This window comes from Agelaius phoeniceus, chromosome 4, assembly GCF_051311805.1.
Source record: "Agelaius phoeniceus isolate bAgePho1 chromosome 4, bAgePho1.hap1, whole genome shotgun sequence".
Lineage (NCBI taxonomy): Eukaryota > Metazoa > Chordata > Aves > Passeriformes > Icteridae > Agelaius > Agelaius phoeniceus.
This window is the reverse complement of record NC_135268.1, coordinates 67,298,793-67,322,036: the sequence shown is the minus strand read 5'-3', so window position 1 is coordinate 67,322,036 and position 23,244 is coordinate 67,298,793.

Below are 23,244 nucleotides of genomic sequence, written 5' to 3'. Positions count from 1 at the left end.
CAAGCATCTAAAGGGGAATAACTGGAGAATCTTTCCACTGACTCATTGTGATGGGTTTCACCCTAGGGAGTGGGGCTGACCTGTCTCTCATGACAGCCCTGGGACAAGCCTGATGGGGGCTCATTTCTTGGTCATTGTGGTTCCTCAACTTGTCATTTTACCCCTGTGCTCCTTTTTGTGTGCGTGGAAATGAGCCTTTCACATAACACACAGGTGCAGTGCAATTCTTGCAGCAGAGGTAACATTTATCTCCCTGCATATGCTCACAAATTGTTTAATTCAAAAGGAGATAAAGCTTACTTTCACTTTGGCAATTATCTGGCTCAACCCATGTGTGAACTTCATTTGTGGAGGAAGGAGCTTCTCCATTCATACTGGAAAGGCTTGGCAGGATAGGCCCTGTTTGCATTTTGCTACCTGACAGTGAAAATTACTTTGCTAACTAGGAGCAGAATGAATTTGATAGATTGAACATAACACAGCAAAACATTTACACTTCATGAAAATGAAATGAATGAAAACGCCTTGAAATAAGGCTTCTGTTTTTCAAATAGTTCTTTTTAATTTTCAAAGCCAAAGCAAATTCTTCTTTGACATTCCTATTACCTGGGAAGGAAGATAGCTTGTTGGGTAACTTGTCTTCAGGTAGAAAACCTCCTTCTTGGCCTGTCACGGCTCTTTGCAAGATCTCAGTGCACCACAGAGTGTATTGTGGGCAGAATCTTCTAACTGAAGGATAACAGCTATATGTGCATGAATGATTTACAACAAATTTTGCAAAATTTGATTGTTGACATTTTCCCGCTGTTCAGTTTTACAGCAGTATTAAGGATGCACCACAGACTGCATTAAGGAGGTTGTTATCTAGTAGAGCATGGAAATACATGAAACTTTTGGCAGGTGAAAAGCAAATAATACAGCATTCATTCATCAGGAGAAAACCCACCCAAACAAAACCACAACAAAATAAACCAGACAAAAAAGTCAAAATTGTGTTGGGGACTGTGATGTAGGAAGAAGTTTTCTGAGCACTAAATTACTTTAAACCATCTGAGATTGTAGTTGTGTTCTTGAACTTCTTTTTTCTTTTACCTCTTGCTTTTTTCTGACTTGTGAGCGATGCTGAGCAGGTGAGAAGGGAAGCCACATGTTAATCATTCCCACAAACATCAGCAAAGACAAGGGCATTCACCCATCCCAGTGTGGAGTATGGAGCCTCACCAGAGTCCTCCCTGCCTGTCCAAAGAAAATGAAACATAACATTGGCTTAGCACCTTTCTGAAGGATTTGCCCTCAATATCATAAAGGTGTTCCCTCTGAATGTGAATTTACCTGTTTTTTAGCAATTTACAGTTAATGATAGAAAACCAGAACACATATCTGAGAGTATTAAGGTGTTTTTCTTTGGCCATTCTAGGTGGTCTCAGTAGGACTCTGTCCTCATTCTTCTGCCTCAGCAAAAGAAGCAGATCCTGAGTGAAGTTAAAATATTCACTGCTAGAAGTATTTCCTGGTAACTCTTTTTAGAATTCAAACTAAACAGAAACCAGTAGCTGGGATCCTTAAATTTGATGCCAGATAATAGCATTCCCTCTCTATTCTTTCACTCTCCTTTTACTTTTCTGTATCCTGTAATCCAGAGGGCCTAGGGACAAAACCAGGAAACCCAAAAAGCATTTGCTGCCAACTACAGCTCTTGTCTGGGATGAAAAATTGAAACTGGCTTGCTCTTGAGGGAGGATCTTTTAGTACTTTCTCTTTTAAAAATATTGCTCTGGAAGTAGTAGTGCTCACTGTCTGTTGGGATGGAGAATATGGAGGTGAGGGAATGTGTTCATGTCCAGCTGCAACATCAGAGTAACCAAAGGTCTGACCTAATGCAGGAAAAACATCCTGGTGAATGTAAGAGAAAAGTCAAACAGGGCATCACCACCTGACCTCTGTGTTCAGAGGGTGGATTTATCACTCCCACAAAATTTTAATAAAGCAGTAAATTACAGCCCTCTTAGATAAGCACTTAGAGCCTGGATTTGAAATGACAATACAGGATTGAAGGGCTTTCTGGGCCTTATTATTGATCCATGTGCTGGCCAGTCAGTTAGGAGTCATTTTCAGGACCCGGTTCGTTAAGCTTTGAATTTGCATCTGCACCCTGAATGTGTGTGTGTATTTCTGTTTGTACAAATTGAGCAACAATGCAAATGAGCACATACTGCACTTAGAGATCAGGTTTAATAGGCTTTTAAAATAATTCAAGTGTTCACTTGAATTTTGCACTGAGGACCGTGCACAGAACATGTGACTGTTGTGCACCATCATTAGAAGGATGCACTTGATTAGTGAGAAATTTCAATTAAACTCATGTTTCACATCAGATGGCAATTAATGAAGCCTACAAACAACACACAAAAGGATGTTTGTGTGTTAACAAACTCCTCCTGGTTTTTGATGGAGCTATTTTGAGTGTACCACTAATAGAGTTTAAATTGGTTTTTATTGCCAACTTTGCTTTTTTTTTTTTTTTTTTGCTGTTCAGATCCAATTGAAAAGCAAAGGAAAAAGTGAAGTTGAGTTTCTTCATTTGCCATCAAGCTGAAGTGAGGTGAGAGAAAACAGAGGGGCCAATGTGCAAGCTAAAGTCTAATGAAAGATTTTCTTAACTTTGCTCTCTCTTCTTTTCAGCTTAGGGCCTAATAATAAAAGAAGTATGAGCAAATATTTCCTCTGCTCTCTGGTGTTATTCCTCCAATGATGGATTTTTTTTGGCAACCATCCACTGGGTAGCAGCATGGATAATTTGAAATTGTTGCTAAAACATATTATACTCACACAAAGCAAACACCTATAATTAGCTGAGTTCTTAAGATTGGTGCTGGTGTAAAGGACAGCAGAATTTGACCCATAATAGGCCAAATGTGTTCCCTGTCAGCACAGATGAATAAGGATGAAGCTAGAATTTCTTGTCAGGTTTTTGTTTTAGATCAGGTGGACTACAGAGCTCTGGGCCTTTACTAACATATTTATGGTGTGTGTAACTACAAGCAAGACACAAACAGCCAACAGCACCTATATTTAATTTTCTTGGCTCTGAGAGTCTCTGAAAGTTCTTATTACAAGACTTTGCTTTATATTGCTCATAATTTTTTTGAATGTGACTTGGTCTAGGGGAAAATTTCCATGCTAGATGTTTCTGCTGGCTGTACATTTTGGGAACATTTCAGCTAAAATAGTTGAAGTGCTTCTGAGTGTGAAATTATGGGAAAATATACTGTGTTGCATGTAGAAAAATGTTCCTTTTTAGTAGTTTAGCAGGGAAATGTACCTCCACTATGGTTTAAAGCACAAGATGGAAAATTAGGTGAGGTCTGCTCTGCCTTCAACAGGAAAATCTTAAATATGGCTACATTATAAGAATTTTTGTGGGCCAATAGAAACTCCATAGATGAGGATACCCAATAATTTTTACTATAAAAGGCAAGGTCCTTTCTGGAACTGTGGGATAGGAACAGGACATTCCTGGCAATTTCTTTCAGCTCTGCTGGAACAAGGTCTGATGGATTTTCCCTCCAGTATAATACATGGACTCAAGTCAGTTGACTTGAGGATGTTGAGGGAAGTCTAGGAACCATTCTGATGATTTATTCCCACAGCAGCTGGAAGGCACACACTGAGTGGTGTCAGGGCTTCAAGAAGGGAAACAGTGATGTGCCAAGCTGGAGGATTCTCTTGCTGCCTTGGGATTGCATGTTGTGATGCTGCTCAGTAGCATCTGTGCCAGGCACCAAAATGCCTACACAAAGGATGGCAGCCACCACCTCTGCTCCACAGCACCTGGAGGGCCTCTGCTAATGCCAAGACCTGTGATGAGGTCCTGAGCAGCTGAGAACAGGTTTTGACACCAGTAGGTGGGAGGGTAACAGAAGTCTTCAAACTGGGTCTTGGTTTAGGTGAGTGGAGATGGGAAATTGGCAAGAAAAATGTTGTAGGAGGACACCCTTTTATTTTCTGTTCCAGATCAAATTCCCCTCAAAATTCCTCTGCAGCAGGTAGAAGAATCACAGGTCTTGCATATATTCAAACAACCCAAATTAGAGGCAAGCAGGGTGATAATTCTTTCCTAAGGATGGGATGAGGATAATGTGCAGTAAACTAATCACAGGGTCGCCCACAGAATGATGACAATAAACTCAATATTGACCAGCTGCTCCCTTTGTGCTGAAAGAGGCAGGGCTGCTGGGGAAGAAATTAGATCATTACCCCAGACAGTGTCGTGATGTGCTGGTGACCAGGACGAGTTGGCTTTGGCATTTCCTAAACTTCAAGTGCAATTTTTCAGACTCTTTCATGTCATGGTATAGACATGCAGACACAAGTATGTAGTCATTTGTGTTCACCTGCAGAACCTGACATCTTAGAGAATTAATTCTATTTGTAGCCATACAGATAAAATGAGACTCAGTTCATGCTACCAACACTGCCCAGTCAAAGACAGTTCTATAAAGAATTTCAAGGTTTGCCTTTAGCTTCAAAGATGTTTTTCTGTATGCAAAACAATAAGATATTGTTTTGCATTCAGTAAAACCCTTACACTGCTAATAACCACAAGCAGAAATGTGTGTGGCTGCAGCACATTTCCCTCAGTGCTTTCAAATATGAAACCAATGACCACACATTCATGGTGAACCAATGCCCCCCTCTCATAGCTGAGCTTCTGACCTCTGTGTTACATTTGGATGCCCACACAGTTCCATTTGCCTAAATTTTTGGGCTGGTGGCTTAAAGATAATTAGTCTGTCATCACTGTTGGTCTCTTCAAGAAAAGGTGCTTGAACATGATTTGCTCCTGAGACATGTATTTTCTCCCAGTGATTACAGAAAACTGACTGGGCTTCATGAAAAACAGAGAGGGGAAACTAATCCAAAAGAATGAAGACATTAAATATAGTTAAAAGTCACTCTGTTCCCAATTTATAAGGATGGTATTCTGAAGCAAAACTTTTAATTTAAAAAGAAAAAATTAATTCAATTAAAGCAGCTGCCTTCTTGTTTAGTTCTGAGCTGCTTGAGCTCTTCACCAAACACATCGAAGCCTACATATAAAACTAGATATGCACTCACAGGGAAAGTTTTCAACAGTGTATTACACACAAGAGCAAGCAGCAGATTGCTTAAGATTACCCCGACATCCTGGACCAGTCTTGGAGCAGTAATATCTTCATGTTTGCTGTCAAGGCCCGTCACCCCAGCTGACCAGCAGGGACGCCGAGGCAACCCACATTACTCAATCAACTTTAAGTGTTATAAATACTGAGGTCCATAAAAAAGTACAATGTAATGATGACTTAAACAAACCCAAATCATCATCCCAGCTGCACACATATCATTTCCCTCAGGGTGACCAACCAAGCAGCAGTGAATTCAACCCAGGCCAGATTCCGATTCCATTTCTCTTCATCAATTTGACTTTTGGGTTTACCTCCCTCGGAAGGAAAAGAAAAAATATCCCCTTAAAAATGAATAAAAATCCCTCAAATCAAATACAGCTCAGCTGCTTGAGTCCCCTTTTTGTTGTTGTTGTACTCGTGTCCATGCATTTTGCCTCTAGTGATATAAAAGGAAACCCTTCAATTTAAAGGTCAAATGGGGGCCGTTTGTTTTAACCCAGTGAACCATGGCAGTGGTATTCACATATATTATCTTTTGTCCTTCAACAGTTGTTAGACTTGTAGCCAGAGGGGAGGCTTGGCAGATTTGCTTGCACTGTTTTTTTATGATATAAAAAATACAAAATTTCTGCAGTTAAGTGTGCTTGATTGAGTAATATTCTGAAAATCAAATCAATACCAAATCTGATTTTCAGTCAATGGTAAGGCACATTCACCAGCACTATTAAAGTTTATTGGTTTCATTTATTTAGAGAGGAAAAGTAGAGATTCACTATTCAATATGGGCTGTTCCCTTTCCTGCCTCCATCCTCTCCAATGCCTCCCCTTGATTTTATGTTTCCCCCTTTGCTAATCACCAAAATGTCATGTAAAAACACAGCTAATTATTGTTCCACTTTTCAATTCCCATGACATCACCTCAAATTCCCTCTGCTTTTTATTACAGGTTTGCAATTACAGGATGGATGGGCAACTCAGAAAAACTATATTAAAGAGAACTAGCATGATGTGCTGGTTAAAGCGAGGTTTCAGCTGCTTTCATTTCCACACAACTGTGGGAGAAAACCAGTTTGCACAGTCTGGGATTAGTAATTTTTTGTCTTGAATTAATGTGCATGCCTTTTCTGCTGTTGAATCTGATGGTATTTTCTCCAAAGGTGGCTGCATTTTAAATCAGACTTTTTTTTTTTTTTTTTTTTTTTTTGCAATAGGTACAGAAGAACAGGTTGCAAAGTTTAGATCTTTTTCTATCCTGTTGAAATTGGATGAAAAGAATATGGTAATCAGTGGGGCTGGAAATCTGTAACTGGCATCAAAATTTGGCTATTGCCTCTGCTTGTGTCTGCAATAAAATCAAAATGATTGGGATGCTTCAGTAAAAAGCTCCTTGTCCTGAAATTTGCTGCAGTATTTTTCTTTAGGCAAAAAGCTGACCTGAGCAGAAGCTGAACTGTTCCTGTGAAAATTTGGAATGAACTGATACTTTCTAGGAAAAAAAGTTTGTTAAAATATTTATTTGTCAATGAACCTGAAAAAAAAATGCTGTTGACACATTTTTCCCCAAGGATCATAAAAACAAAATGATACAAAGAGACAAAAATAAACATAAATCTGTGGAGGAAACTTAGCTATTCAAGTTTGTCATTAGAAATGCAGGGGGGAAATGCTATTTTTTCTACTTTTTATAGAGGTACAACAGTCTATTTCCTTTAGATGAAATGCTTCATAGCTAGGCTGTTCTTTACTCTGCATCTACACAGTCTTTAAGAGAAGACCAGATCTTGACTGTTATCATTCTTTCACTAAAAATAGTGTATATTTAGAGTGATACTGCAAATTGTTGCACTGTTTAGTTTTGTCAATGAGCTCTGTGTGAAAGATGGGTGAGATAAAGTTTGGGGATAAGTTTTCAAGGTACAGGAATTTAAATAGAATTTAAATGGGATGTTCTCTCAGAGCCTGCACACTCCACTGACTTGTTTAGTCATATTTTTAATTTCTCTCTTTTGATACAAATGGATGCAAATCAAAGCACTTGCTAGGAGATTTTTGGATACCATATGAACTTCAAAAACTATTACTCTGGTTACTTTTAACTGCTTAGACAATAAAAACACAGACAGAAATTACATCAGTGTAGTAGAGTTGTGATAGAGGTCTGAATTGTCCCCAGGCCTGAGGAAACTACAGAAATGATAATTTCTGAACTGGGGGGATAAAAACCATAAACTTCTCAGGCAGGACAGAGTTGCAAGTCCTGATGGACACACAGAACTGCCCAAGAGTTCAGACATGGACTGCCATCCTTTTCTTACCAGGAGGGCTGAGCAGTTTGTAAATATGTCCATCTCTTTATAATCCTGTCCCACCAGCTCTCTCACCCTTGGCTTTGTACAATGGTAGTTTTATTAAGAAAGCAGGAGCTAAAATTACACAACTGGTCTTTAATGGAGAGCCAACATGGGCCTATCCAAATGAATGAGGAATGTGACACTGCAAAAAACATGATGCCAGTGTGATACTTACCTGCCTTATGGGGTGTATGCAGCACTTCACAATCTAGATCTTGTAGCAAATACTCTTAAATGACTGTTTTCACCTTATGTAAACATTGGCACTTACTCCATTTCAGGTTAAAGCTCAATGTCTTTGTTCTGGCTAATAATTATCATAATGCCCAAATTCTGATGGGCGTTGTTCCCATATGTCCTATTAAGATCTAGCACCAATTTTTGGATCCAACTGTCAGGCTGAAAAAAATTTTCAAGAGAAAAGTCAGATTTTATCTCATAGAGGCCAAAATTTCTAACTGTTGAATAAGTTTGTGGGGCTTTTAAAATTGACCTTAGAATAAAAAATAAACTAAGAGGGGTGAAATGTGCTTAGACAGTGTTTGTATCATTTATGTGTTTTTCTTTCATGCCATTTATTTTTCACTTTATCTAGATTTTCTTATTCCCTGTGTATCAGGTAACTCTCAGTGATTCTGTATGATCTAGGCAGCTGCAGCTGATATATTCTCCCTTGAGGTGTGCACACTGCAGTTTGTTCCAATATAACATTTTTAAGTATTGCAAAAAATGGGTGAGCTAATCTGGCAGCCTGCTCACTATCTGACATCTCTAGTTGTGCTGTATGACCCAGCCTCTGTATCGTTTGCACAATTCCCTAACTGATCTCCTCCTCAGGATTCTGCCCATCCATTCCTTTTGGTTATCAACCTCTGCTCCTGCAAGGAGACAGATACACTGGAAAAATACTTTAAAAAGTCAAATTTCCTGAGGCACTATCTCAAATGGGGCCATTATTTGTTGCATTGCTGTATCCTTCACTCTGTTTCACCCTCTTGGAAGAGCGAGTTTGCATGGGAAATTATTGTCTTGAAACCAGATCATCCTTTACATTCTCTAATCCTCTATTTTTCACTTGCTTGGATACTACAAAACTCTTCTTGCTGCACAGCTGATATGTTTATTCTTTAAGAATGCTGATCTTCCCCACATGTATACAGTACATGCATTACCATTTCGTCCTTCATCAGTTCTTGGACTCATAGCCAGAGGCAAAGATGTTAGGATTTGCTTGAGCTGAGCAATACAATATTTTTATTCAGCTGTGAAGTTGATTAATAATTTGGAAATCAAATCAATATTTTCTGTGACTTTCATTACAGTGGGGTTTGCATATAAACCTTTTGTACTGGCATTCCCAGCCTGGGTAGGGAAACACAGTAGAACTAGTGTAACAGATTTGGTGTCATTTTCTTCATGACATGGCAAAAATTAAGTGAAACTCCAAGGAGAAGCAGAAGGATGATAATTTTTGTTGTTTAACTTCCTCGATAATTCTTGATTGTTAAAGCAGAAAAGGTCTGGAATGCTTGCAGTTTGCAGTGGCAAGTATGAGGTGATTTACACAGTACAAAATTACTGACCCCCTTTTTATCAGACAGTTTGGATGTTTTAGATAGTCCTATGAAAAATAAAGCTGCAAAATTCTGTGTCTTTTGATGGATAAAGAAAGCTGATTTTCAGAGTCAATGAGTGCTCCAATTTTTCAGCAACACTGAAAAAACCCACCATGTAACTTTATCCTGGGAAGAAAATGTTTAAGAAGTGAGAACTAAACTTCATTGAAATTGGTGGGAAGATTAAAAATTTCAAGGCCTTGTAGTAAAGTCCTGTGTACCTAATTTTAGTTAAATATGATTGGAAGCTTTGCCTTGAAATTCTTGCTGTTGTAATTTACACTGTGAACTTTCTCCAATGGGAATGTCTTTCTTGCTTGGAATCTGACAATAGCTCCCCAACACCAACCCAAGCTGGGACAGTCAACATGGAAAATTCCTACTGTTGAAAGTGTTGGATTTTTGTTCCTGTTGGTATTGGGTGTCTTCAGAAATGTGCTCTTTCTGGGTACATCACAATAAGCATCAGAGAAGCATTGCAATGTACCTTATGTAGTTGACAAGAGAGCTCATGGCACTCATTAAATCTCTTTGAAGGAGGCATGATTAGGATGCAAGATGCACAATCAGCCTCTGACACAATTGACAATATTTACATCCAACTCTGATCTTATTTGACTTCTGTTTATATGGCATTCAGTGTAATTTAAGTCTATATTCAGGCACCAAATGTATCTGATTACCAGAAATCTATTAAAAACAGTATCCAGTCTTTTGATTTTTTAGTCTGAACCTTAATGAATGTCCTATTTCCTCACTTATCAGTTTTCTGAGGTAGGATATGGAGTATAGGAATGAAACCTTCAGATTAAAAAAATGGAGGTGGCATTGGAGAAATAAGCCTAGAGCTGCCTCTACACCATGATGTTACAACCTTCCACTTCCCACTCACTTCTGCAAAACTATGTTTAAACATAGGATCTAAAAGTTTTACAACTAAAAACATGTTTCAGCTGTACTCCAGATACATAAATTGGAACTTAATCTAAGGGATTAATTGAAGCTATACTTCCTCCAGAAGACTTTGATTTGGAAGACTAGGCCTCTGTACCTGTTGTTTATACAACGTATGTGATTTTATGTAAATGTATGTAAATTGCCCCTGTAGCTCAAAGGATGCTTTAAAAAACTGAGAGAGTCCAGAGCAATCAATAGAATCCTTTTCCAGAGTGGTCCTGAACCCAGCCAGGAACAACAACATCATCATGCAGGTCACTTAGTCACTGATAAAACATTTCAAGAAACAGAATTTAGACTAAGTTTATCAGGATTGAGCTGAGGTAATTCAGCAGCCCAAGATGCTCAATTGTACTTCTTTTAGTGAAATCACAGTCTGCTGAAATGAATACTCACCTGCCTCCAGACACTTCAGGAGCCCGAGCTAAGGACAGAATGGGCAGCATTTCAGATATTTCACATATTGTTTCTTTATACACACTGAGATGGAGCTCAGGCAAGACCTTGTTTAATAACTTTGTTCCATAATATTCTACTGGATCCCTAAAATTTGTTCCAAATATCTGCCCATGGTCAACCATCTCTATCTTGGCCAGGAGGCCCATCCATTGTCAGCTGGCCTTTTCTTTTATCCCATTGCCTCTTTTGCTGGACCAGTGACATCAGTTTCACCCATCTGACACTACTTACCTTAACAGCTGCAGTCTTATGTCCATAGTGCCCTTTTCTCATCTCTCCAGGAATCTGGTGCACTCTTGAAGGCTCTGGCCATGCAGTAACTTACTCAGTTGATGATTAAATTACATTTGTTACTACCAGCTGCAAGTAGACTTCACCAGAAGCCCACCCAAGGGCTCCAGGTACAGTCTTAAAAGTTAGGGAGAATAACAAATGAAGGTAGAAGTGTTCTACTTATTTTTGTCAGACTCTGATCCTGGAAAATGACTGCTGAGACCATCCAAAAGGGTAACTGCACAAGGCACAAAGATTACCCTTGCTAAGGTCCCTGCTATGTTCAGTCCTTTTTGGTTTTTTGCCTTGTCCAGAGGAGATTTGATGGTCAGAACTATTGAACCTTCTCTGGTTCAAGTAGCTCAGACAGCTCCTTGTTGAATCCCCATATTCATGTGAGATGATGGCTCACACCAAGAGCAGCCAGAGGATTGAGGATATTAATTTTTAAGGGCAGAGGTGGCACCTTCACACGTGTTTACACAGAATCGAGCACTTCAGGGCTCTAGTCCAGAATGAGATTTCCAAGTTATGTTGTAGTACAAACAAACAATAACAACAGATAATGGGGAAGGGGAAGGGGAAGAGGGGGAAGTTATGATTAATTTTTATCAGATTTCCTTCTCCTTTCCACAGAGCAGTTCAATGTGAAGTCAAAGTTCATTGACACATTCTCTGTAGTGGGTGGGATGATTGTTTTATATTAGCCATTGACTTGGCCTGCATTGATCCTTGAGAATGTATCGCACAAATCATTTTGCACTAAACTGCTGAATCGATGAAGAAATCTCCTGGAAAATTTATATTAAAAGTCACTGTTTGCCTAAATGAGTTCCCTGTGCCCCATATTGAATATTTTGCTGATGAATTGAATGAGTTTAAATTTGAACATTGCAGACCCATTAAAGAATGAATTCTTAAATCAACTTCTGCCATTTATGATTGAAATGAGATTTCCTCTGCAATAGACTAGCTGTTATATAAATCAGTTGTGCATTTTATACTGTTCCATAAACAAGATATAATTCTTTTAAATACACAACAGGTGCCTTAAATCTTTTGATGCATCTTGTATTTATCTGATGTTGATATTAGTATATTTACACCAGGTAACGAACATGGGTTTATAATAGCATAGAGTTTCTGAAGGTTAAAGAAGCCATAATCTTTGTTCTTAAATGCAACTGAATTTTCAGGGGTTATACTCTACATCACTGCTCACAGCTGAGATCTAAATTTAATCTAAAATAAATAATTGTCCCTTGCACTATAAAAAAGCAAACCATCTTGAGTAAGATTATGATTAGAGCAAATTTGATTTTTAGTATGACATAGAGGAACATTTTTCCTGCTATCTGGTTTTTAATATTGCAACGAATAGTTGAATTTCTTTCCACTCAGACTCTCTGCACCTTAGGTGACCTCTACTTAGTGGTAAAGGTAAAGGATTTAGGTAAAGGATTTAAGCTGATACCAAAATTATTTCATGCACTGGTCCAGTTTTGGATACCCCAGATACAAGATTTCCATTGAAACTCTGCAGGAACAGCTGGTGTCAGAGAACGCTTCTTCCCTTTTCCCACAAATAACAGCTTTCTCACATAAATCATGTCCATTTGGAAAGATGGTTGTTTCTTCTCAAGCCATGTCAGGAGGTAACTGCTGGAGTCAGACTTGATCTTTGATGTCATAGGACGTTGTTCCCTGTGTTTCAGAGTTTGGGTCAGGTGGATCCCACAGGGGCACTAAGCAACAAATTGCTGTCCTCTTCCTCAGAGAACACATTGAAGTGGACATAAACCAAGACTATGAGGGTCAAACCAGGAGCAAATAAATGCATTTTATATGATATCTGGGAATGGTGCCAGTGTGGTCTCTATGTACTCAGCACCTTCTGAATAGACAAAAATTCCTGAGACATCCCCAGTAAAACAGAAAGCTTCAATGAGCTACAAGAGAGGAGCAGCAGTTGCATTGTGGATTAGCAGATAGGCAGGTCTGGAGGTTAATTCAACATTGCTCTGTTCCTATCTTAGATAATGTGGCATTCAGAAATGCCATAACATATGAAAAAGAATTCAGTCCCAGAGAAGGGACCATAATGAACACTGGAAATTCAATAAAATCTGGAAGCCTAACGAGAAAGATATGTTTTTGCCATTTCTTCACTGCTGTTGCCTTGAACACACCCTGCAATGTGATTCAGAGCTCTGATGCACAGAGTGGGGGCCTCCAGTTAGCCCTCATTCAATGCTCCCTTCAATGCCCATCTTCCTCCTCCTCTGCTCACAGCTGAGCACACACATGGATTTGCCCTGTGGGCTCACCCACACATCACATCACATCCCTGATAAGAAGCCAAAGTCCAACTTTAGGATGTGCTGCAGCCACTTCTCCTCAGCTTGGATTTGACTCTTTTCCTGCAAGCAAGATGCTTTCCTTAGCCAAGCATGAAGGGGTGGTACAAGGTACTGTGACTATCCTTTGAGAAAGAAAATCTTTCTTTTTTTCATCCCATCCTTGCCAGGATTCAGAAGCAGCTTCCAAAGTAAAGAGATCTTTAAATCACAGGTGTTGCAGGAGGGCTGGAATAGCTCACTTTAACCAGGCTGTAAAATCTCACTATTGAGGCTGTAGTATCAGCTTCATCCCATGGCTTCTAATGTTTTCATGGCTCTGTGGGACTCTCTGATCCAAGGACAAGCACCAAGGGTTTTATAACTATCAGTTGATCATTTCTGCTAAAGTAGGGGAGGTGGATTCTCAGCGAGATAACAAAGGTGTTATCTCTATCCAGGGAGGATATAAAGGATATTGGGAAGATAACATCTAATTGAAGATTCAATTTTCCAAGTGTCAAATTGTTTTGATGACTAATTGATTTACATAGACTGAATTCATTCACAGAGCAAGTATTTTTTTAGATCTTGGTGCCTTTTTTCTTCTGTGGCAGCACATAGGAATTGCTGTTAACTTTCTTAAAAATAAAAGATATAGACTGGGATTGGCATGGGAGATGTTACTGAGTTTCAGCTCTTTATCTTCTAGACATAAACACAGTAGGTCAGTGTGTCAGTAAAGGTGTGATTCAGGGATCCAAGCCCAAAAGTAGGTGACAGAAAAGGTCAGGATCTAATTGCTCTGCCTTGGTGCTGAGAGACCAAGGAAAGGAAGAAAACATGATGGCCTCAGGAAAAGCTGTTGCACAAGCCCTCCTTGGCTCAGTTTAAAAGAGGGATAATGGTGTTTACTTGCTGTCCTCAGAGGGATATTGTGAGAATTAATTAGCTAATGTTGGCAAAGTGCTGTGAATGTCAAAAATAATATGCAGTGAGAATGCAGGATGAAGTGGTATGGAAGATTAATTTGGATACATTTAGAATAGATTTAAAAGTGAGATGTGACAAAAACATCAGTGAATTCTGTTGTATAGAAGCTTTTTTGCACCCACCTCAACAAGCTGGTCTGCTTTAGTGACAGCATTTTCTAAGCAGTTCCAGCAAAATCATTTTAGGAAGGAAGGAATTCACTTTCAAATCCCTCTACTGGTAACACCAGGCCAATTTCCAAAGGGCACAGAGGTGTTTCTTCTCTCTCCATATCCCTCATCTTTATCTTTTAATTCCTGAGGACTGATGGATGACACACTTTTCCAGAAGGACTTGGTGCTGAGCACTGGCACTACCAGGATTTGGGTCCAGTGCCCTGCTCATCTCCTCCCTCCTAGGAGAGCTCCTAATCTCAAAATGTTTCTCTGGGATGACTGAAACAGAGAAAAATTCTCTATAATTAAAGAATTTCTAAAATTATGATACCAAGGCAATTTCACCCTACAGGTGCAAAAGTGATTTTAAAATGTTGATTTACTTTTTCACTGAATATGCTGGAACCATATTAATAGTCAGACAGGAAATTTTCATATATGTGTTTTAGCAGGCAGAAGTGGTGTGTTTTAGTTTTTCACATTTTAATCTTCACCATATTCTTACTAAAAGATTCATGTCTGGGTAACACCTCAGTCAAAAGGATATTTCTATTGTCATCACTCTAAAAGATTTAATTAAAACATTTGTGATTCTTCACAAATTTTTAAATGTAATTTCATCTATTGATAACAATAGACAGCAATTTTTTCTTAAATTTAATTTCATAGGGCTGAGTTTATCTTCAAAAGAACACATTTCTTCAAAATAATGAAACAAATATTTTCAAATTTCTGATTAAAAATTCATAAAAGCTTTTTCCTTGATTTTTTCCAGACACACTAAATGCAACTGAACACTTGAAAAAATAACATTTCCAAGAGAATTGTTATATTTGGAAAAATAAAAGTGATGCCTTTATAGGAGCCATACTTGATGCAATTGGACATTATAATGACTTCTTTATGTCTCCATACCTTTTACCCTAAATATAACTTATTACATACCTAATAATGTCTTGGTCAACAAATAGTGCCAGGTGTACAAACAGATGGTTTTGTGGAGACCAGCTGAGACTGGTTTGAGGCCACCACACTCATTTCACCAAAAAGCTGCTTCAGCTGCAGAGAGCAAATCGAGGAGCCAGCCCCACTGATGTTTGTAAATGGTGGTTGATGGTTGTTTATTCTTCATATTGTGTACTGTAGTACAGATTATGCATTTTCTTTATTATGGTTGCATTTCTGAATGCTCTTTTATAGTGGATAAAATGCCAGAGCAGGGTAAGCACAATATTGTTGGAATGTGGCACTGTCCCCGTCCCACAAAACACAAGTTTGTGAGTATGAAGCATATTTTCTCTTGCATTTTCACTTTCTGAGTGCTAATAAAGCAAAAAGCAAGTCTTTTGAGAGGCGTGGCTGGCAGATAATTGCTTTCACAGAATAAACTCAGTATCTTCCTTTTTGCCATCTAACATTTAAAATCATTTTACATATACAGAACATTTGATTCTAATTGGATGAAGTATCTTAATTCCTGTTACAAAAAAAATACTGTTAAATTGATATTACTTCATTGATTTTAATAAAGCCTTTGAAGATCTGAGAACAAAGGGTCCTATTGGTTCTTTAATTAGTAAAGGATTTATTCAATAAGTTATCGGACAAGTTAATTTACAGGACTTAATTTTGCTATTGAAAGGTTTAGCCTCCTTCCCTCCAAAATTGGGACGATGGACCATTCCAATACTGTGAAGGTGATGACCTTGTGATAACCTGTGTGTTCATCAGTCAAATTACTGTCCCCAGTAATGATAATGCCAAAGCTCTGGAACACTGGGGCAGCTAATCTGTATTCAAATTACACTCAATGAAACAGCAAGCACAATTCGAGTAATAACTCACTAGCACTGAGAGGTGAAGGGAGATGCTCAGACCCCTTCATGCAGATTGGACATTATCATACATTTCTTAGGTGTTGGACAGGTCTGCATGAGAGGGTTGTTAATGAAAATATCAATCAAAAACTCTGCTGACTTAATGGTCAATTTAAATTAATTAATTGGAAAGGAAAAAGTTGAGAAGGACAGCATTGATTGTTTAGCTCGGAGCAGTTGGCAGGCTCAGAGAACAAGGTTGTCCAAATAAGACCACATTTCCTCTGTCAGCTGATGCTTTGTGTAAAATCTTGTGTTTGAAAAGGTAGGGAAAACAGTGGGATGCTGTGATTTGAGCACTTTGAACTGTGGGTCAGTGGGTTTGGGATGGGGTGATGAATGTGATTTTATATCAGCCTTGGGAAGGAAATCTGCAGGAGAGGTAGAAGTGAGCTCTATTCACCAGCTGAGGATTTGACCCTCCTTCTACAGACACATGCAGGAATGCTTCCATTCCTTCCTCCTTCCATTCATAGCCTGTTTTTTATCCTCACAGCTTGTACTTTCTAGCTCAGGACATGTTTGTCAGTTGTCCCTAAAAGGCTGACTCTCTGGAGGTCAAGGGGAGGATTCCTTTTGATTTAGGGGAGAGAGAATTTCAGCCTCCATCTGCAAGGGGGCTCCTCACAAATAAAATTGTCAATCAGGAAAATATTTAATGCATGGAAGCATCTGTAAGAATTTTCTTATTAATATGAAAGGCAGTATGTGTTTTGTGAAACTCATGTAGTCTTTGGGATTCATAAAATATTAAATCTATATTTTAAATTGTGTATTTTGAAAATAAAAGCTTTAAATGAAAATACTTTCTATACCTAACTCTATATTTATACCTATCTGTATCATTAAATATCAGCAAAATTTCTGAAGACAAAAATGTCCATAGTATTTTAAAATGCATTTTTGCTTCTTACATAAGCAAAGGTGACAGTAATTTGGTGTAGGAACAGGCTAAAGCTTGAAATGAAATCAATTTTTTATACCAGATTGCTGTGTTTTGAACTCAAAACTCAACATTGTTTTTCAATTCAGTGCTAAGGAAATAGAGCAACATTTACTAAATTCATGATATTTTATCTGTCTGAAGCACAATCCAAACTTCCTGCCAGCTGTATTGGGTTGTGGTGTAGGTGCAGTCTAAGATCTGAGCATCCAAAATATTTTTAGAGACCCTGTAAAATTCAAAACTGTTACTCCAGAACATTTTCATCTCAACACTTTTTTTCTCCCTCCTTTTTCTTCAGCCAACTATTTTATTTTGGTTTAAATTTGTTTCCTAATTCTGCTCTTTCTAAATCACACATTGTTGTTTGCATCAGAGCAGAATACAAACATCAACCCTGTGCATAATGCAGGGGGACATAAATATGAGATGTAAAATGAAATGCAGATGCAGCAGCTTTACTGTGGAAAGCATCTGACAGGCAGCACTAGGGTTGGTTCTAATGTTGTTTTGATAATTCTTTTTATTATCACAAAAAGGATGGGAACAGAAAATTGGCCTAATGAGACAGAAAGGAACCCAAAGAAAGCAATTAGCCCCATAAAAACAATATGGTGATTATACATTTCAGTAAGTGACAACAAGTGGAGAAGTACCTGGCACATTAGGGAGATGAAGATACTGCACTGACTTTCAATTCCTTCTTTTCCTTCTCCACATATCCTTCCCTCAAGACAGTATTAAAATGATAAAAAGGAACTCAAATGAACATATTTGCAAATTAAAGGTAACGTGGTCCTAAGCAGAATTCAGGGGCAGCTCTCCAATCAGATTTCATACCTAACTTCTAGAAAATGCTTAGCATGATGGACACACAGTAGATCAGGGCTGCGCTTTACTGAATATGCTGCAAAGAAAATTTATAAAGGCTCAAAATGACCAAACAACCCATGGCTGTATTAGGACGATGTCCCAGAGTAAATCTTGTTTAACTTCGGGAGCTGAGTCATGCTTTCAGTTCTCTCCAGCCCTCACCTTTTCAGAGCTATCTCAGAGAATGTTTCACCCAGGCCCCAAGGGGAAGTAGGTGAAAACAGCAGTGACACAGGAAGGGCAAACAGCACACCAGGCAAAGCCCACGGTGCCACAGCCTTTCAGCAAAGCAGCTCAGCACAGCCCAGACCTGATGATTCTGCAGTTCAAAGATGTGCCTGGCTGAGCTGACTTCTTTCTTGCTGGACTGTGTTAATGTAATGGTTGTACAGCTCAAATGCAATCTCAATAAATGGTGTTGCTGTTTGCAACCTCTCTGGCTTTGCTTTCAGATCTAATCTCCCACCAAAGTCACCCAGGGTGTCTTTGACTCTTCACCACCCTCACAGCAGCTGAGCCACCCCATGGCTCTATCACCCCAAAATTCAGCCAGTACAACCCTTCCACACAACTGTGGCTATATTCCCATGGGATTATCCAGAAGCCATAGAAGATCTAAAGGTACATTGAAGTCCTTTCTTGCAGTTTTATCTAAGTCTGCCCTCTATTCTGTTATATTGGTCTACTTGGAGGAGAAAATTTTGTAGGGATGATCCCTATGTTAAGGTACATCAATGAAGAGTAGGGCAGAAAATGTGTGAAAATGCAGCTCCTGGTGACCTTATCTGAGCCCTGCCTCAGTTTTCTTATTTAGGAGGTAAAGATATTAACCAGGCACCAGAAAGTTTTATTTCTAATCCTGACACCGATTCTTTCTGTGGTTTTGGAAAAGCTACTTAGACTGACCAAATCATTCCATTGTGTCCAGAAGGGAATAGCAGTATCCAATGTGTTCACTCTTTGTGGATGTCCAGACCCCTTGCCAGCACTAACTTTCCTGTGTGCAGCATGAGGACTGGACAAATCTGCCCCAGCACTGCCTGGGGAGTGTCTTGCTCGGGGGGAATGGATTCTCAAGCATATCCCAGGAGCCTTAAGGCTGAATAAATTCTGATTGTCTGTGGGATCTAGTGTTAAATGCTGGATTTCCCTCTTGGCCTGAGGGTAATGCAAAAATGTGTATGAACTATTTTTAGCTGTGCTATAAAGAGACAATTAAGTTATCAGAGAATATAATTAGAACAGAACCACCATGCTAAATTTGGGGATTAGATATTATACCTTGTAATTAATCAGCTTGAATAAAGTCATCCTGGAGCAGAATTGCATGAACCATTTTATTCTCCTACTGGCTCAGGGTAACAGGTTCTGAGAGGAGTACTTGTGAAGGGCAAAGGGGTGTTGTGGTTGCAGTAAGTCAAGAAATGGCCTTGGGCACTGCTGGAGGTGCTGAGGGTCCCAGCCCGGCAGGGAATTAGCCTCATAGCTCTGAGGTCAAACCTGGCTGTGCCAGTCCCAGCCTGTGCCTCAATGTACTATGAACAGAGCCTTTCACAGCCTTAGAATTTCCCAGCATGGAAAGCAAAGCAGGCACAGAAGTTGTTAAAAAAAGATGGCCTTTGCTCTGTGAGCGTGTCAGGACCAGGCCATGAGCAGAAAGTATTAGTATTATTTTATTTTCTTATGAATAACAATAAAATATTACACTGAGTGCAAGCTTGATGTGAGAGCTAGTAATATTATTGCCCTTGTAGTATTTAGTTTGCTTGTATATTCTCTTGACTCCAGATGGATTTTAATTTTGTGTATGGTAGCTACACAGAGTGCACGTAAAAGCTTTAATAAATCTGCTTGTTCAAACTGAAATAGGCATTTTGTATTATGAGATTGTCTTGCTCCAAAACAAATCCACATGATTAGAGTAGTGGATTCAACTAATTGTCCTCCAAGCAGCTCCTATGGGAAAACAAAATGTTGTCTGTGTTAACAGTGCCTCAGAGAGGGATCAGTCAGGATCAGCAAAAACATGGTACCACATGCTGTAGCATTGTGTTGTTTACCAGATGGCAGGAGGATAATTACCATAAAATCATTATTGCTTGCTTTAGGGTAAGTACCATCATAAAAACTGATATCTGAACTGAGTCCCAAATCCCAATATGTAACTACTGTTGAATTTCTAGAGAAATGCAGAATCCCAGTATCAAGATCTGGATTTCACTCTGGATCAGATTCTGAAGTGTGAGGGGTTTTTTCCAGAAAACTCCTTCTTCTGCTGTTCATGTGAGATACTAAAGTGAAAAATGCTTTTCAGAGACTATTCTATTCTATTCTATTCTATTCTATTCTATTCTATTCTATTCTATTCCATCCCATTCCATTCCATTCCATTCCATTCCATTCCATTCCATTCCATTCCATTCTTCTCTAGATCCTGACAACACCTAGCGTTATTAGCAGTAATATTAATTGGGTTATTACAATTCATAATTGGGTTACTACAATTCATAATAATAGCAACATGTTGCTGAAGATGTGAGAACAAATACTAAAGCAGCTCAGACTCCAGAAATGCCTCTCAGGCTGTGAGGTGAGCCTGGGAATTGCTGAGGTGCAGGTGTCCATGTGATTTCTATTTAAAGGCAGGTTATTTAAAGGCATGATTCCAGCCCTCAGTGCTTCAGTTTTTCACAGTAAAACTCTGTGAATCTTGACATGGAGAGAGCTTGATAGGAGAGCAGCTGGGTCATTCCTTCTACCAGCTCAGTGCTTGTTTTTAGAAGGGAGAATGTAGAAGCACAGCTGGAATGATTGCTCCAGGACTGCTGGCTCTGGCAAATGTTGTTTTATCTAGTTTAGAAAGAGTCCACTCCTTACATTTACTTTATTTGGCCCTTTTCATTGAGTGATGCAAGGAAGTGTCAGGGCACTGGAAGGCTGGCTTTCATTAATGACATCATTATAGGCAAGGAAAACAGAGGGAGGCATTGCTAGCAAGAAATTCTGTGGCACCACAGTGAGAATTGCCTGACCAATGTTACAGCTCTGTGATGAGGACATGCGGGGTTACTGCAAAATCAACATAACTGCAAAATCCTGCAAAGAACCACCCAGAAATGTTCAGGGTGGCTGCAGAGATGATTAACAGAGACTTCTGTAGCTTTGACCCTACTGCAGGCCAGCACGGTTCTGTTGTTAAAACCTGAGGCTTCTACCCATGGGACCTACACTCACAACTGTGTGATCCTGCTCCTGAGATGAAAAGGTTAAAAAAAGGTAGGGATAACATTGTCTGCTATGTTTAGTTTGTACATAACTTCAGAACAGTCGCCAGGTCTATTAAACTGTCTCTTCTGATCACTCTGGTCCTTCAAGGGTGGTTTTATAAAGGATCTGAGTACTTAAATTTCAGTGAGATTTGTGAATGTCATGTTGTGGTACTCCTTTGAAACTGCCTGCCTTCATTCAACTAAAACTGCAGAGAAAAGCCAAAGTATGAGCTTTTCATTTTGCAGATTGGTACTGTAGACAATTGGCCATTTGTGGGTCACTTTGCATATTCTCGAACAGAGCAGGCAAAGCCAGTGCAACACACTCTGGCATTACATGCTTGAAGACCACTGAAGCAGATAGCAATTCTCTAGTAAATTTTTTGCAAATTAGCTTTTTTTTTTTTTTTTTTTGTATGTCATCACTGTCGGAAGAAGAAGAGCTGGCCTTTCTGGTTTTTTCCCCTGAGTTTTACTTTCTTACTTTCATTTCTTACCATTAAGGCTTGCTCCACCTTGTCTGCCTCCAATGTTATGTTCCTGTGTCATCATTTCTGATTTTCCACTGCTCTGCAGTATCTGCTGGGGGAGTGGTCAGGGTGCTGCTGTGCCTGACCTGCTGTCAAACCACTGGCTTCCCTCAGTTCATATCTGGGGCCTGAAGGGAGTGAAGAGCTATGAATGCAAGCTCCAGGCAGCATGAGTCTAGCCAAAACACTCATGCAAAATACTGGAGAGCATCTGAACACTGCAGGCAAAACCATGGCAAACCTGCCCTGGCATCGGGGGTGATTTGGCAGTTCATGGTCTGGAGAGCTGGAACCATCAGTAGCCAGTGGAGAAAGACACAATGAGAGCTGATGTTTGCACAGCTGAAGATGGACTTTCCATCTGACTAAACCCCTGGCAATTCTGGAGTAGCCTGAAGACTCAGTCCCAGCTACAAACAGCTCAGATGGTGTTGATGATTCTCTCACAGAGAGACCCTCTGTCCTATTTGGGAATGCTCTGTGCAGAGAAATAATTTGTCCTGCCAATTTTCATCATTGGTAGCTACTGAGTGGGTCATTAATATGCTGTGTAATTCCAGCCTAACTATTCTAATGTGCATTGATTTCATCTTATGTGGGGAAAAGAGCTCATTGCTTATTATTGGCTGTAATATATCTCCATGGCAAAGGCAAAAGCTCACCACTGGCCTCTCAAGTGGCTGAGAGGAGTTTGCTGGAAATGGGGCACTGTCTCTGAACACTTTGCAGCAGAGCACTGGGATACCAAAGGCTCCTCTGCTGTGGGGAGAGATGCTCCAGCCCCTTAATCATCTTCAGACATGTTCACAGGACTCTCTCCAGTCTGTCCATGTCTCTCTTGCAGGAGGACCCAGAACTGGACATGGTGCTCCAGATGTGGCTCCACCAATGATGAATAAGGGGAAGGATCAATTCCCTCCACCTGCTGTCAACACTTTTTGTTTTTCACTATTCTGTCATGGGTGCAGGTGCTGGGAAGCATTTCTTGGTGTGTCACCTATGGCTTAAACTCTCCAACTACTTTGCCACAGCTCTGAAAAAAAATCATACTGCAGCTGGAAAACACTGTGGGATACAGATCAAGAGAGTCATGCATGCAAAAACAACAAGAGAACACAACTTTGTGGCTCATGAATATTTCTTTTCCACAGTTACTGTCCCACCTCTGGCTTTCCTGTGAAAAAATCTTATTTTTATTTCCTTCATATCACCTGTTGATGTTGAGAAATTTTTTTCTAAGCCCTTCTCTGTGGAGGTCATTCCTGTCTAAACAGACCCCCAGGTTTTTAAAGAGCTATTTCATGTTCCTATCTAATACCTTACATGGACTTTGGGAGCTCACTGAATTTTGTTGAGGGTGGAAACAGTCAGGACTGTGGGTCCTGTGAACTTTTCAGCCACATTCAAAAACTGCAGGCGTGACTGTGTTCAGGTCACCCCTGTTTAT